We start from the raw sequence: 17,309 nt of genomic DNA, 5'->3' as shown, positions 1-17,309 counted from the left end.
CCAATGGGCAATGGGAGGCTGGCTGGACGAAGGCTCCGGAAAGGCGGTCTTGTCTCTGGTGGGGGGGAAGGTGGTGGTGGAGGGACTGGGACCAGGGTGAGGGATCAGAGTCGACAGAGGGCATGGGGGAATTTGAAGGGATATAAGCAATGGGTAAAATACCTTTAACTGGGTGTTTCCATGTTGCCTTTTCTTCCAAGAAATCCACACATGGAATTATTTGCAGCCACGGAGAAGAGAAGACCCGCAAAATAGTGGAGAGTCTCTTATTCAGAAACAAACAACACTCAAGGCAATCAGGGTCTGAGGCAACAGGTTCTGCTTTTGAGATCTTACGGATTATCTTCTCGAGCTATAGCCAATGCTCTGAGAAGGGGACAAAGAGACTATGTTCTAGATGTGGGAATGTTCCAGAACAGGAATTGATAGGAAACTACTTTGGGTGTTTCTCTCTGAGAAGACATTACAGTGATTTGAAGGGTTAATGGGAAAAGAATGTGAGCCAGTTTGGATGAGAGAGAAGAGAGGCTTGGAGATTAGCTGAAGAAGGATGCAGGGCGTATAAGCCTCCTATCGCTGCTGTAACAAATTGCAGAAACTCAGTGGCGGAAAACAACCAAAAAATTTTTATCTTACCGTTGTGGAGGTTAGAAGTTGGAAAACAGGTCTTATGGGCAAAAGTCAAGATGTTGGCAGGACTCCACTCCTTTCGAAGACTATGGAGAGTGTTTTCCTTGCCTCTAACCTTGTAGAGATTGTATTCTTTGACTCATGCTTCCCTTCCACCAGTGGCATCACTTTGACCTATGTTTCTGCCATCATATCTCCTTCCCTTGGCTCTGACCCTTCTGCCTTCCTCTTATAAGGACCCTTGTGATTACCTTGGGTCCACTCAGATAATCCAGAATCATCTCCCCATCTCAAGATACTTAATCACATCTGCAAACGTCTCTTTTGCCATGTAAAGGATCATATACACATGTTCCCAGGATTAGAATGTGGACGTGCTCCAGGCAGAGGGGGTGTTATTCTATCTACCACACAGGGTCAAGGTAGGAATTTTGAAAAAGAATGGGAGAGACAAGCAGGCTTATTTACTAAAGGGAAAGTGCCAGGAGAGAGAGGGAGAGAGTTCAGATCCAGGGCAGGGAGGTAAAGACAGATGAAAAATGTTTTCCAAGGAGGTGGAGGGGGTGATGTCAAAGGCACGGGTGTGGGCAATACTCATGGACAGGAAGAACGAAATGGAGTAACGATGAGCGATGGGTACGGAAATAATGTGATTGGTGGTTGGGTGGAAGGAGGCAATTTTCTTGATGGAATTGGAGATGAGGTTCTCAGAGGGGGCGGGGCAGCATTAAGAATGAAGGTTGAGGCTGGAGAACTCATGAGTAGTATGTAGGGGGATCAAGCACTCCGAGCGCCTCACAGAGGAACATGAGATGGTGATTCCCAATTGTCTCCACCTCGATTCATGGTCATCCATTGTCTGTACTGCAGAGGAACCCAGAGGTTGGGACCCCAAACTGAATCCAGTCTGCTGTGGATAGAGGAGGAGTCTGATGGGTCAGAGCATAGGAAACTCTGCCTGTTCCTTGCTCCTGGAGAAGCTGGATGGGGATATCTCTCCTTGCTGACTCAGTCTTTCTAGACGTGGGAACCAGCATAGGAATGCTGGCTCTAGGAGGGGGTAGCCCCCTGGATGGGGGCGTCTTTGCTGGGAGGCACGTGGTAAACACAGAAATGGCACGTGCTTGAACTCTCTTCATGGCTCTCATAGGGCTCTCTGACTGCCTCTGAGATTTGAACTTGGAAGATGGGGACCCAGCAGCGGTTCAAGCGGGAAAGCCATGAAACCAGAAGACCCAAGACAGAAGACTACTCGGGGGTCAGGAATTTGGGGGCTGAGTCGGCTTACAAGGCAGAGAGGGCATCTCAGGCCACTGCTGTAGCATAAAGTCAGAGGCTCTGGGTGGCCTCGGGGGTACCAGGGTCAGTGACCTCCTTCTTCTGCATGAAAGTTAAGGTGACTCAGGAAAGCGCCATAGCTACACCCACGAAGGGATAGATAGGGGTTCTAGAATTGAACGTTTGTCCACCTGATGGCATTTTCTGTTTTGTTTTGTTTGTGGGGGGAGAGGCAGATGAGAGTTATAGACTCTCCTGTGGCAGGAGAGAGGAGGAAGGAAAGGGAAGGCCTCCAGAAGAGTCCATGCTGGCTCCGGTATACAAAAGAGCCTGGAATTGTGAGGGTGGACAAGGGTTGTCTTGGGAACTCTGGTGGGGGCATCGGGCCAAATCCTATAATGTATATTTTTTCCTGTAAGGCTGGACCATTCATTAATGTGCTCTACTTTTCAATCGTGGAATAAGGAGTAGGGTACAAGAGTGTCTATTTTCCAGCAGGGGCGGTTCCAGAAAGAACTTTGGTAGGAGCACATCTGTTACAATTATTCTTGCTATATGACATCTACCATACGGCCTCGCCCATATGCTTACGGCATCGCTGAAGATTTATTAAGTGCGGCACAATTATTTTTGGTAATTGAGTGTTTCAGGAACCGTACGTTGTCATTTTAAAGGGGCCAAAAGTTTGACATGCTGAAGCATCTGTCTTTCAAGACATCTGGAGTTGGGACAGAAGGCAGGGGAGAACAGGCACTTACGATTGGACTTAAGAGAATAATCACAGTGTTTCAAACGAAACAAAACAAAACTTCAACGAGGTGTTCTCTGTTTGGTTTTCCTCGCCCCCCCGCCCCGCCCCGCTCCCCACCTTCGGATGCTTGCTCACCACCAGAGATCTCCCCTCTTTGCTGTCAACTTTAAACAGACACGGCTCCCAGATTATCTCTGGCCAGATTATTTTAACAACCTATGAGGGACCAGCGGATGAAGGTGTCGTGGATAGCCAGGGGCATTCAGAGCCGGAAGATTTGCATTCATGTTCCAGATCTTTTTCTCCTGCTCTGGGGACTTGGTCTAATCTATCATCTAAGACACGTTTTCTTCCTCTGGGCACCGCAGGTCATAATTACACTTTCTTCCGGAAGCAGTGCACGTTATAGCCCTTAGCGAACTGTACAGGGCTGTGTGCATGGCTGTGATGGGTTTTCCAGGGATGTCTCTAAAACTTCTTGAGCTGTGCACATTCACAGTCTCTGTAAATATTCTCTTGGGTTGAAACGTCTCTTTCAAGCTACAAGGAGGGCGTCCCAAATCCTGAGCCTCTAAGCTTCAATACAATGGTCTTCGTTAAGGGAGTGACTCTTGTGCACGTATAAGTACATAAAAACCTTTCAAATGCTAAATTAGCAGGAAACTAAAACTCTTCAGAAGCCCAAAGACAAGAATGTGTGGGAAGTAAGAGCGATCAGGGCAAGGGCGCCTGGGTGGCTCAGTTGGTTGAGCATCGGACTTCAGCTCAGGTCATGATCTCGCACTCTGTGGTTCGAGCCCCGTGTCGGGCTCTGTGCTGACAGCCGGGAGCCCGGAGCCTGCCTGGGATTCTGTGTCTCCCTCTTTCTGTGCCCCTCCCTTGCTCACACTCTGTCTCTCTCTCTCCCTCAAAAATAAACATTAAAAAAAAAAAATAGAGTGATCGGGGCAAAACACACATTAACCATTTAACTAAAATGACACCTGGTTTAACTAAAGACAAGATGAAACCAAAATACAGGTCACAAACTGAGTTAGTCCGGATGGGATTAACCAGAGTTAAAATACACCTCGATCTCTCAAGAGGCGGGATATTGATTAACGCAAGATTTTACTAAGTTCCAGGCAACTCTCTACACCTTGTAGAGAAACCACGGCCAGGTAGGAATTGAGCACAGAGCTTTCAAAGTAGTAAAGACAAGACAAAAGAAAAAAAGAAACTCGAGTCTTCTACCACGTGCCAGGAAAGGAATCATAATAACAAATAAACAAAAACAGTGAGGAAACAGGAAAAGTAAAAAGCACACAAGATCAAAAGGTCGAAATGAGTCTTCATCTGTCATTAGTTTTATTCTATGTGAAAGACATAAACCATCCAGTTACATGATAAATGCTGTCCCCCAGGATTTAAAAAAAAACCAGACCAGCCGTATTTTGCTTAAAAGACACAGCGAAACTAAAATGTACAGTTGAAAAGTAACAGAATGGAAAAAGATACGGCAGGGAAACGCGAACCATATATCAGTGCAGCAATATTGGACAAACCACACGCGGGTGTAACCGTATCAGACGAAATAAGACTTGCAGGTAAAAAACATTGTGAGAGACACGCAAGATCCATACATCATGATAAAATAGGTCAAGTCACCAGCAAGATGTCACAATTCTGATCTCGCTCGCCCGTAACGACGTAACCTTAAAACATGTAAAACAAAACTTGACAGAATTGCGTGGAGCGGTAAACAGACTCTCCATCACAGTGGGAGGTTTTAGCGCACTTCTCCAGGTTTTTGTTTTATTTTTTTTTCACGTTTTATCTAGTTTTGAGACAGAAAGATAGAGCATGAGTGGCGGGGGGGGGGGGGGGTGGCGGGGCTGGCAGAGAGCGAGGGAGACACAGAATCCGAAGCAGGCTTCAAGTTCTGAGCCGTCAGCACAGAGCCCAACGCGGGGCTCGAACCCACAAACTGAGAGATTGTGACCTGAGCCGAAGTCGGACGCTCAACCGACTGAGCCGTCCAGGTGCCCCTGCACTTCTCCACATTTAAAATTCAGGGGGGTGTGGAAGAGTCAAACAACACGACTGGTCTAACTTGTGCGTGTAAGACCCTGTACCCAACACCTGCACAATACATAGCTTTGTCCAACACACATGAGGTATTTATGAGACCTGACCCCACTCCAGAGCAGGGTGGCTCAGTACAGCTTTGCGCAGTGACGGAGGTCTGATGTTGAGACCATGGTGCAACTCAAATATGGGGACTGCGACAAAGAAACCGAATTTGAAATTTCATTCAATTTTAATTAATTTATATTTAAATAGCCATTGTGGCTAGTGGTTACTGTATTGGACAGTGTAATACTGGGTCCTAAGTCTTAGCACATTTTTAAGGATTGGTACCATAAGATCATATTCCCTGACAATAACAAAAAGTTAGTGCCACAATCAGTATTGAAAGATAACTAAAAAATCTTATCCATTTGGAAATTAGAACCACTTCTAATTAGGGGTGCCTGGGTGGCTCAATCGGTTAAGCGTCCCACTTTGGCTCAGATCGGGACCTCACGGTTAGGGAGTTCGAGCTCCGCGTGGGGGTCTGTGCTGACAGCTCAGAGCCTGGAGCCTGCTTCGGATTCTGTGTCTCCCTCTCTCTGTCCCTTCCCTTCTCACACTCGGTCTCTCTGTCTCTCTCTCTCTCTCAAAAATAAACATTGAAAAAATTAAAAAAAAACCCACTTCTAAATAATTCAGAGGTCAAAGAAGACATCATAAAGGAAAATCGAATGTATTTGGGGTTGGACAGTAACAAAAATATGGAAGGTGTGAACTTGTGTCACAGCTAAATTTGGTAGAGGGAAACGTAATGTCTTGAATACTTATACAAGAAAAGAAGGCCCAAGTCATGACCCAAGTAATTCTAAGTAGATTAACAAAATATAAACAAAATAACCCCCAAACCCAAAGGAAATATTAAAGGTAAGATAAACATTATTTCAATAGAAGAGGAAGGGACAATCCAGAGGATAAACAGAGTTTGTTGTTTGAAAAGATTAATAATATTGATAAACCATTGGCAATATTTATCAAGAAAATAAAGCTCAGATAAACGATACTAGCAAGAGGAAGGCCACCTAGCTGCATGAATGGCAGAGATTAACATGTGATGAGGTCCTGTGACAAATAACTTTATGCCCCATTTTTTAAAACTTAGGAATAAATGGACAAATTCCTAGAAAAACATAACTTATCAAAGTTGACTCAAGAAAAATGGAAGGCATTGATCGTTCCGTAACCATTAAAGAAAGGAATCTGTGCTTAAAAGCTTTTCCCCAAAAGAAATACTGAAGTCTAGAGTCTTTATAGGCGGGTTCTAACAAACAATGAAAGGATATACAGTTTTAGACTCACACAAAATATTCCACAAAATGGAGAAAAAAAGGAATTTCCTCCCACTGACTTAATAAGGCGAGTGTAACCTTGCTGGCGAAACAAGACAAGGAGAGTAAGGAAAGAGAAAACTTCTGGCCGGTTTCGGTCATGAACAGACGAACAGAAAATTAGCAAGCTGGGTCCAGCAACGTGTAGAAGTGACGATACGTCGTGACCCGTGTGTCGCCGTATCTCAGGAACGTAAGAATAGTTTAACACTAGAAAATCTGTTTGTGCCACTTCCGTCCTCATTGATTAAGCAGAAAAGCACATGCTCGTGTCAACAGATGCAGGAAAGACGTGCAAAGAATCACTCATTTATGGTAAACGTTTAACAAATTAGGAATGAAAGGAAACTTTTTTCAGCCTGTTAAAGATTATCCACAAAATACCTACTGCAAAGGTGAGTAAGATAAAATTCCTACCCTCAAACGGCTCACGATCCGGGTTGGAGGGGCACAGAAACAGTGAAAGCTATGACCCACGTAATTATTTTTTGAGTCCTCGTAACAGGAAAGTAAGAGTCACATCGATGAAATCAGCCTGTACGTTTTAATTTCTTTTGATGTAATCATATTGGTCAAACATTCCCTTTTCCGTGACTTAACGGTGTAACCCTCCTGTGCTCACGGCACCATCTTGTCCGTAATGATATCCTGTAGGAAAAATTTTAAATGTTTTGCTAAAATCAAACCATATCATGGGTGTGCCACTCAGCTGGCCTAGATGATATCTGGACTCCAATTTAAAAAGCGTTCTGGGGACATTTTGACATGGCTTTAAAACCGTAAGAATTTTTTTTTTTAATCATTACGTATCATGTGTACATACGTCTTAGCTGCAGCCATGGTTTGAACCATCCCTGTGCTTCAAGGAGACCGGAGGCTTATGAACAGCACAGACATGCAGTGAAGGTCAAGCATGGGTTGGGGGGATGTGTAGGATTAAATAGGGTAAGATGTCTGACTTTACTGAGCAATAAACAGCTCGGCAGCTGAATGTTCTTTTGTCTAAAGGTCAATTGATAAGTACAAAACTCTGATTTCCGGAGCCTCGTCGCATTCTGGGGTACGACATCCCCCGAAAACTGGGTGAGGCTTAGGGATGAGGGGACGGTCTCGAATCCGCTACTTGATAATAACATGCCTCAAGTTTTGGGGATGACTTTTAAAAATTATATGTTTATATTCAATCATTTTATTGTAATTTCAAAAATATCAGTCCCCAGTTGATTTAGTGGGGGGGGGGGGGTTGGAGAGAAAGGTCTTTCACCCCAGATAGTTTGAGAGACCCGGAAACGGACTCCATTAAGATCAAGAAATGCTACTCAGAAAAAGGCACTGTAAAGACTAAAAGACAAACTACACAGTGGAAGAAAATGTTGGCAACGCATGTAACTGACAAAGACCTAGTATCTAAAACGTATAAAGAACTCATTCAAATCAATTAGGAAAATGGGCACAATCTTGATGAGGCACTTCATATAAAAAGAAAGCCTAATGTCCAATAAACATATTAAAAGGCCTCCACCTCATTAGTCATCAGAGAAAGGAAAATTAAAACCACAATGAAAACCACATACACAGTCAACAGATTGGCAGAGACTTGAAAGCTTCACGAGCCTAAATGTTGGTGGGGAGGCTGTGCATTACAAGAACTCTCAAGTATTTATTGCTCCTGAGAGTGTAAATTAGTTAAGACTACTCTGGAAAACTTCTTGGCAGTATCCCTAACAATCTCCTGACAACAATACGTGCCATACGACCCGGCAGTTCCTAGGGACCCAACAGACACGCGTTGCGTTATGTGAAAGCACGACGTGTACAGATCGTGAAAAGAACCCAGGTGTCCGTCAGCAGGAGATGGGACACCTGAATTGCGGGATAGCCACACAACAGAATACTCTCTGGTAGTGGTTCTCAAAACACGGACCATACATCGGCCGCAGAACCACCTGCGTACTTGTTAGCATTGCAAAATTCTTGGGTCTCGCTTCAGAGCTAGCCGACCAGAAACTCTGGAGGTGGGGCTCAGTGCTTGTTTTAACAAGCCTTTCAGATGACTCGGATACATGTTAAAGATGGAGAACCACTGGTCTACAGCAAGAAAAATGAATAACTTATAACGTGGGGCAGCAACCTGAATGAGTTGCACAAACATGAACTGTTTTCCTAGGTTTTTCATGGTCACCCTCAGGGATCAGCAGGCCATTTCAGTGGGTTGACTCTTCTATAAATTCAGAATGGTCCCTGTGCCCGTGATAGTTCTCATCCAGACAGTTGGCCCCAACCTGGGGCCAAAGTCTCATGATGGAGAGGGGTAGGTATAGACATAGAGGTCGCTGAAGGGGTCTGGAGATGAAGAAGGGTGCCCTTTGGGCCCAAGGCAACGTTCTACCGCTGACGTGAAGTTCATGGTCAAGCCGGGAGCTGAGGTTGCCAGAAACTTTGCTGGAGTTCTGTGCTAGGACCTCCCGGGCCTGGCTGTGGTTGAAGAAAACAATTCTGCTGATGAACATCGCCAAGGGTCTGAATGGAGGAGGTGTCTGGAGACCAGATATCCCTAGACTAAGAGAGTGGAGGAGGCAGAGGCTCTGGGGAATGTTCTTGGCTCACCCCTGGCTCCGCGTCTCTGGCCCTTGGTCATTACTATCGTTGCTGCTGCCCAGACAATTTGGAGCCACACCTGTTGGAGAGGTTCCCCAACTCTGGTTACCATTTCCTGCTGTGGACGGTGTGTTCGGATGTCGCCTCTTTGGGGGCCACGTGAATTCCTGAGGTTCTTGCACCCTTCACTCCTACCCTGTTTTCTCCAGATGGTCCTTAAAGTTTAACAATTCCTTTTAAGGATCACGAGGCAGATGTAAAAGTCAAATGTTCCAAGGTGTCAAGACAATCTCATCAGAGCATTATGTACTCGTGTGGCTCCTGGCCAAAGGGGAGCTCATGACAAACATATGGTTCTTTGAACTTACCCATCCCCACGGGTGGTGGTACACTCTATACACGACTGACTCCCGAATTGATGTCCCTTGCCTGGTCCTCGTGTCTAAACTCCAAATGATGCCAACTGTTCATGTGATATTTTCCCTTTAACCTAAGCAGACTCTCTCTCCATCTACTTTTCGCCGTCTCCACTTGGCAAAGCCGCTCCTGCCCCAGCTCGTCGTTCACTCAAGACCCAGGGCCCGGTACCTCCCTGGCTCCTCAACTTCCCTCATCGGCCACGTCCAATCTACTGGCACATTCTTTTGGCCCTGCCTTTGAAATGTGTAGTTTATCCAACCATGACTTGTATTCTCTCTACTTCTTCCGCGCAAGAACAGACCACAACCACCCCTCTCCCACATTTCTGCGCACGTGTTTTCACAGGTCTCTCTTGCCTATTCTTGTCCCCTTCAACCCACTCTGCGAATAGCGTCCAGCATGATTTTTTAAAATACGTAACCCGGACAACTTAAATCCCTCAGTTAAATCCACGCTATCGTTTTCCATTGCCCTTGAATAAGATCCATATTTCTTGACATACCTAGGACGTGATCTAGTCCCCGCTACGTCTTCAACCTCATCTCTGGCTCCTTTTCTCCCAGTTAGGGGTGCCTTAGCCATGCTGGCCCTCTCGTTCTTCCTCCTGCTGGATGTGATCATTCCTAACTCAGGGCTGTTACCTTCACTTTTGCTTCCTTCTGGAATGTTCCCCCCACTTCCCAGGCGGTCACATAGTTCTCGCCTCCTCATTTGTGCCTCTGCTCATAGACGTCTTTGGCTGTTTTATCTGTAATATAACTGCTTGTCTCAGTCCTCTTATTACATGTTATTTTCCTCATAGCATTTACTATCCAAAATTTAATCATTATATTATTGAGTGCTTAGTTGAAAGATGATAGAGCTGGCAAGAATATAAAGCAAGGGAAGAAACACATGGAACAAAGCAATTGGCTTCAACCGAATATGCCCAAGCACCAACTGTGAGCCAGGCACGATAACAGGCGACAGAGTTAGAAATACGAATTAGATGGGACTTGACCCTCATGAATCTCAGGGTTTAGGGTGACCAGAGGCATGTTCAAGAAAGCTTGGGAGCACAATGAGTCATGGGTGTTGGGAGTATGTATGGAGGACAATACAGAGAGTTTCAATGTTTGACGCGTAATTAGGTTTGGGGAGGAGGGACATGGGAATCGACTCGGGTTCTGAGCCTGGAAAGCTCAGTGAGAGTAGTAAAACCAGCAGTTTATGATCAGAGTGGAAAAGGTTGTCTCTGACAATCCCTGATACCTTCGGGAGCCCCCTGGCTGGAATCCACGGTGGTCAAAAGCCAACTGTGGTTGTGCTGAGGATGTAGCTGATGTTAAGGAAGCAGCGGCAGGGGGAGGTAGTCAGTCAGAGGGTTTGTGGTTAGCATGGCTCTGAAAAGAGAGAGAAGCAGACTGGCTCCTAGGAGGGCCTAGATCCCTGGGCGGTCCTTTTTGGATCCAAGCCCTCTTGGGCTCTTTTCTGTAGAGACCTCCTAGGACATAGAAATCTGTCTCTTTCTCCAGAGTCCCAAAGCTGGAGCTGTGAGTTGACTCACTAGAATACATCATGACCTATAGTCTTGAGTTTTGGCCACACTACTTTTCGAGCTATTGTTTGTTTTATTTCACTGAATGCTTACGCTTTCTATCTAGGAGTTCCTGGAAGCCAATGAGTTTTGTACACGCAGGCTTCCGATCTTGGGAAAAGGCTGGACTCACTTGGTATGGGGCGTGCACGCACATCTTGGCTCCTTCCAAACCCTGGAAAGTTGGTTTCTGAGGCCGTTGTCTACAGCTGCCTCATTGTGTGGATGCTGTGGGCATAAGATGAACGTTCTAACTCTTAGTCCTCAGCCTCACCTTTCATGCAGAGTTTCTAGCAAAAATAGGCCAGTTGGAGTGGTGACTGCTGTACGTAATTCAGGCTCACATTATGGCTCTTTCTGCAAATAGGGTTTTGCCCTAAACCCATCGGCCATCACCGGGGATGATCTGAGTCAAAAGTTCATTTCCGTGATGTGTAACTGGGAAACTTTCCATCTTAAGCAAGATGGTGTTTGCAGTGTCTCAGAAATATTTGACAATAATATGTTCTTCAGTTGAGCAGAAAATCTAAGAGAGACGCTCAGCAAACACTTTTATTCCATCCATGTTGGCCAATTATGACCCGGTTTCCTAGAGAAGAACTATGTTTACTGCCTGCTAAAGAGGGTGCACGACTCAGCTTTTGAATATTAACTTACTAAACAAAGTGTTAAAACTGCTTTGCATTCTCAAGTTCTCATTTTCATTCCAATCCCCGAAGCCTACATGTTAGCTTAACCCCAGATTATTCTGGATTTTTGCTGCCAGGGATGTGTAACATTTGGTTTCTTTTCTTTACTTACCCACCTATAATGAGTGGTTGATGGTCTGGAGGAGAGGTCAGCCAGCTTCAATGTAGAGATAACGCTGTTCATGGGGCATGCTGTATAATCTTCCTGAGCACATATACGTATTCTAGAGGACAAATTACTGAACAATGGCACCGTTGGTAAAGTAGCTTGAAAACACGAGGTCGGTTGATTTGTATTTACACAAGGGATATAAAACACAGGGAGCAGTGACTACCTACTTAGTTATTTTCAGAAGCGTTGCCACCGTGCTTTGCTGGAGGGTGACCGCCCCTTTTCAGAGGGATGATTGGCCCGAAGACGTCGGGTAGACGAAGGAGGAAGCAGCAACGCGAGGTGCCATGTCATAGTGTCGTTTCCTGACATTCTTCCCACCCATCAGTAGATGTCGAAGAAGTCCTTGGAAAAGGGCTTTTGTAGTCCACTAAGTGTGGGAAATGCTGTGTACTTTGTCTCCCGTCCGGAAATTCACAGAGTAAGTAAGAGAGCATTGTCAGGACTCCGGGAAAATCTTCAACCAAGAAAACCGACTTTGTTTCAGGGGACCTTGGAAAGCATTTTGGGGGGAAGGGCCCATATGGACGTCGTATGATCAAGGTCTGAGTTCATTAAATCAGAGTCCAGGTGCTACGGGTTTTCCCCACGATTCAGGGGCTCTGAGGTACAGGGCCCCCGTCACCCGACAGGGGAGGCTGACACCGAGTTTCAGATGGGTGTTAGGAATTATTATTTTTTAAGTTTGTTTATTTATTTTTGTGGGGAGGGGGGGAGGGCAGAGAGAAAAGGAGATGCAGAATCCCAAGCAGGCTCTGCACTGTCAGCACAGAGCCCGACACGGGGCTCAGACCCATGAACCATGAGATTATGACCTGAGCCAAAATCAAGAGTCGGATGCTTAACCGACTGAGCCACCCAGGTGCTCAGATGGGTGTTAGGAACTGTCAGTCAGAGCTGAGTGGAGGGACCAGAGACCCACAGTCAGGGCCAGAGGATGGGGGCGGGGGACAAGTAAGTGGCCCTCACACATGTCCCTCTAGTGTCTAATCACCTCTCCAGTAGGACAGTTCATCAGACACCAGCCTTACTTTACCCCTGCTGCTTCCTGTCCCTGCTTGCCTCGCAGTGAGAAAAACAGAAAAAGAGAGAATGACGTTGTGGTAAAGATTGCCACGTGACATGCCACGACTGTTTATTCTTCTATATGGAGTGTGCCAGCATGAGATACGAAGACGCTGAGTTGGTACGCCAGGCGAAGATATTGTGATTAAAATCAAATTACGGTTAAATTAGCAATCCTGCCTCCGAGAACACATTTGAAGGGAACAAACCTAAACAGGAAGAAAAAAATGCAATGAGATACTCCTCTATTAGCAAAAATATCAGGTACCTAAAGTTTCAATGATAGGGGAATAATTAAATAATCATGGTATACCGATCTGATGGAATGTTATTTAGCTGTTAAAATAATAATTATAGAAATTTTATGGGGCGCCTGGGTGGCTCAGTCAGTTAAGCGTCTGACTTCGGCTCAGGTTATGATCTCACAGTTCGTGGGTTCGAGCCCCGTGTCAGGCTCTGTGCTGACAGCTCAGAGCCCGGAGCCCGCTTCGGATTCTGTGTCTCCCTCTCTCTCTGCCCCTCCTCTGCTCATGCTCTGTCTCTCTCTGTCTCAAAAATAAATAAAAAACATTAAAAAAAATAAAAAAATAATTATAGAAATTTTATAATAACGTGGAAATACTCTATTAAGGGATATGAATTTACACATAAAATATAATTCAGGCTATCTAACACAACCAGGAAATCTGTGCAGAGAAGCAAACATTAAAGCAACCATATCAACATGAACACGCTTGTTACTTGGGTGTTGGGCCAAATACAGCTTTTTTCTACTTTTGCATATTTTAAAAAATTCTCTAAAATGAAGCTGAATTACCTGTAAAATGAGACGTGCCTAACAAACTTCAAACCCATAGAGTTTAAGCTATCACTCAGAGGATTTGGCTAAATCAGCTACTCCAAATCCAATTTACTTGTTTGGAGAGATTACTTATAAAATATTCTGTATATTTTCATCGTCTGGATGTAGACGCAGGTGTGATTTTAAGGCACATGTACATTTAATAGCAGATTAAGATATTCCCAGAGCTACTTTTGCAGCTTCATCAAGGATCTTACGTACCTAAGGCGCGTACTTACCTACCGTATTGACCGCAGCTAACCGCGTGAACAATCCATTTTGGCAATAGTCATGGATCTCAGGGCAGAAATTTTACGGTGACGAGTAGACCCGCCTCCTGGACGCTACCACTTGGGCCTTTGCAGTTAACATTAAAAATACCGAATCCCTTGAAAACCTCTCCCTTCCTTGCCCTCTTCAGAACTCAACCAAACCGAAGCAAGGCTCACGACGCAGGCGACGCTCTTGAAGTTGGCGATCCCGAAGCTTCAGTTCTGGAGTGCGGCCTCCAGGGTGAAACGTCATCAGGGAAAAATAATTCAAAACGAATCTGATTCTTCACTCCGCCACGCATTAAAGGGATCAGAGTCGTGACCCCCCCGCTTTTGTCTTCGCCTTCGGTCCCCTGTTCTCTTGGGCTCCGTGCTCTGGATTCTCTTCTCGAGTCTCTGAAAGTTCTCTGGTGCTGTCAGGTCTGTTGCTCCTCTGCCTCTCCTTCCGAATCTGATCAGACGGACACGGGAACGTACACACGTGAGCACCCATGCATCCACAGCCCTCCGTGGAAAGCAGGGAAGGGGACGAAGTTCAAGGGACAGAGCAGACGGTACCTGGTGCGGAGGGCGGACAGCTGTCTTCGTAGGGCCCACGCTGGCGTTGTCCGTGTGCACCCCCTTTCCACCCGCACGCACGCAGCCGGCCGCAGGTCCTGCTGAGCATGTACATCTTTGGGCCACCTGCCTGCTCGTCCGCTTACCCTGGCCCCATTCTCACTCCCTCCTGCCTGCAAGGTTTCTACGGGCCCCTGACCTGATTCCTACTCTTCTGGTTTAGCCTTCATTCAATGGACATTCTCCCAATTGATCTTCTTGGAGTCCGTGGCACTCCTGTGCCCCCAAGTCATCCGCACACGGGTCTCAGGGTAAAGCCCAGCACCTCAAAATGACATTCAACTTCTTCCGGGACCTGGTCTGACCCATGTTTCGCCCTTCGACTCTCTTCAAACAACTTCCCGCGTATGTCTTTCCTCTCTGTTTCCCACCTGAGCTCCAACCGACACCCACCCTGTGTCTCCACCTGGGCACGCCAGTCCCCACCTGATTTACAGTCTTTCTTATTCTTCAAGCTCAGTTCAAAATATTACTCTGTCCATGAAGCCCCCCGGTCCTTCCAGCCAGAGGGACCTCTGTCTTTCCTGTAACCTGATAGCCCTGTTGCCTTCAGTTTTGCCTTTTAAAAGAAATGTTTACCTATTTATTTTGAGACAGAGCACACATGAGCAGGAGAGGGGCAGAGAGAGAGGAAGAGGGAATCCCAAGCAGGCTCTGAACTGGCAGCACAGAGCCCGACCCAAGGCTCGAACTCATGAACTGTGAGATCAGGACCTGAGCGGAATTCAAGGGTCGGATGCTTAACCGACTGAGCCACCCAGGCGCCCCCTCCGTTTTACTTCTTTTTATCTTGGTTTAGTTATTTGCACCTTTATTTCATCACCTTGGAGAAAGGATATTTTGTTCGTCTTGCTATCCCCATAGAGCTCAGAGCACTCTCCTGCACACAGCGGCCACTCGCTTCTTCATTTTTGCAAAATTAAATCTAAAGAGCTGAGAAGTCTTTCTGTTTACGAGAAATACCTCTACTCTGGATATTTGCCCTCAACGATAATCTCGCCCGTTTTGGTCAGCAAAAGGGTGCATTTCAATGCAAGCTTCTTAATTTAAAAGCGAGTGTTTTGAGAGCAAAAAGTGTACAGCTCGGGTAACATGGTACGATAAAGCATTGCATTTTCAGTGAGTCCAGTTTTTACGTTCCGTTCTCATTTATCTGCTCTCTAAGAGGGGATGACGAGAGATCGAGACCAGTTTCTCTGCATCTACATGCCTGACAAATGATCAACTTAGAATTAGGCTGTAGCTCTCTGGAATCCGTCCATGTGGTTAAGTCTCGCTGGGAACCTCTAAAATTCAGACATTGACTATGGCCCGTGGACTGTTGTTTATTATTATACAAATATTGAAACAATCGCTGTGTGTGTGTATATATCTCTCTCTCTAATTACGCGGTAATTATACATCCTAGTGGAAAAGTATCCTTCTTCCTCTTCATTTTTAGTACATCTTGCAGTAGAACTATTTGCGATATAACTTAACGAAATAAAAATAGAGTTTAATTTTTAAAGTCCGTTCAACAAAAACTGAACATTATTTTTATCCATTGTGGTGTTGGGAAAACTTTAATTGGTAACAGATTAGCAGGTGCATCCTGCATGTCTGGCCTATGTCGGGCTTGAGTGTGTTTTTAGTATGTGATCCGGGGCTGTGGTACCAGACTTCAGAGAACAATACATAATTCATCACCATCATCATTCTCACAGAGCAGTATTTATGAAGCTTTTCCTTGGGCTTGGGGCCATCTTGGCTGTTTCAGAATTTTGGTGAGCAGATTGAGTGATAATTTTAGGCTTCTAAAATCAGTCTGTGTCCCCTCCGTCACATGATGCCATAAGCAGCTGGTGTTGCCTTGGCAACTTTACAGAATAAAAGTGCTGCTTTTGGTAAAACTTCGAGTCACGTGACCCAGCTCTGTCGCTGGGGAAGACGACACAAAATTATTACTTACTTCTCCACCAAAACAAACCCAGATTCGCGGAGGAGAAAAACAAATCCAGGACTCAAAGTCCCGTGTGAATTAATTACCCGCCTTGCCGACATCTGAAAGCCAAGTTTCCTTGACTTTGTAATTTCAGCAGGCTCTGCCCCTTGCGATGCTTTGAGGCTCGTCTGTTCCTTTCCCCAGTCCTCCTTGTGCCGCAGGAAGGTGATCTGTTTCTCGGGAATTAGCATGGCCAAGAGAACAGTGACAGACCGCATCGATCCAGAGGGTTCTGGCACTAACCTTTAGTGCGGTCTCGCACCAGAGTCCCTTGCTGTGTTGAGTTCAAGCACTGCTATCACTTTGCTGTAGGATTTGGAGACAGCAGATTCATCTCCTGGGTAGGTCCCTCCTTTTGGGGCCTACTGCCAAAAAATCATGGCATCACTCGGTGAACAGACAAATCAGTCATCCACGAAATACAAACAGCCAACAGTAATCATGTAGATGTCCGCTTTGCATAGCTCTGTAAAGTGATAAAAGGACTTTATGTTTCATTTTTTAGAAGTCCCAGCTTTTAAGAGAATCTGGGAAAGTAGAAAATATATAAAGAAACAGAGTAAAAATTACATAATTCTGGCATTCAGAGGACATCCCTCTTAACATGTTAGAAATTTTCCTCCCTTCCATTTTAAAAGATGTTTCCTCATAAACAAATTATAACATATATTTCAATACACACACACACACACACACACACACACAACGTTATTGTTCCCCATTCACATAGAAACCATTCCCCCATGGCGCCCGTGCACGGATACACCTATTTATTTCCCCAGTCATCAAATGTGAATAATCTAAGGTGGCTTAAAATTACTTTTTAATGACTCTTGTTTTTTTATTTCATCATTTCCATGTTGTTTGGCTTTTCTAATATTGTGCTATTACATGTGATATGGCAAAAAAAAATCTTTGCGCTTAATATAGAGCATCAAATGTGAGAATACGATATCAAAGTTTGTGTAAAAAGTCTTCAGC

Source organism: Panthera leo, chromosome B3 (genome assembly GCF_018350215.1).
Source record: "Panthera leo isolate Ple1 chromosome B3, P.leo_Ple1_pat1.1, whole genome shotgun sequence".
NCBI lineage: Eukaryota > Metazoa > Chordata > Mammalia > Carnivora > Felidae > Panthera > Panthera leo.
This window is presented reverse-complemented; position numbering follows the sequence as displayed.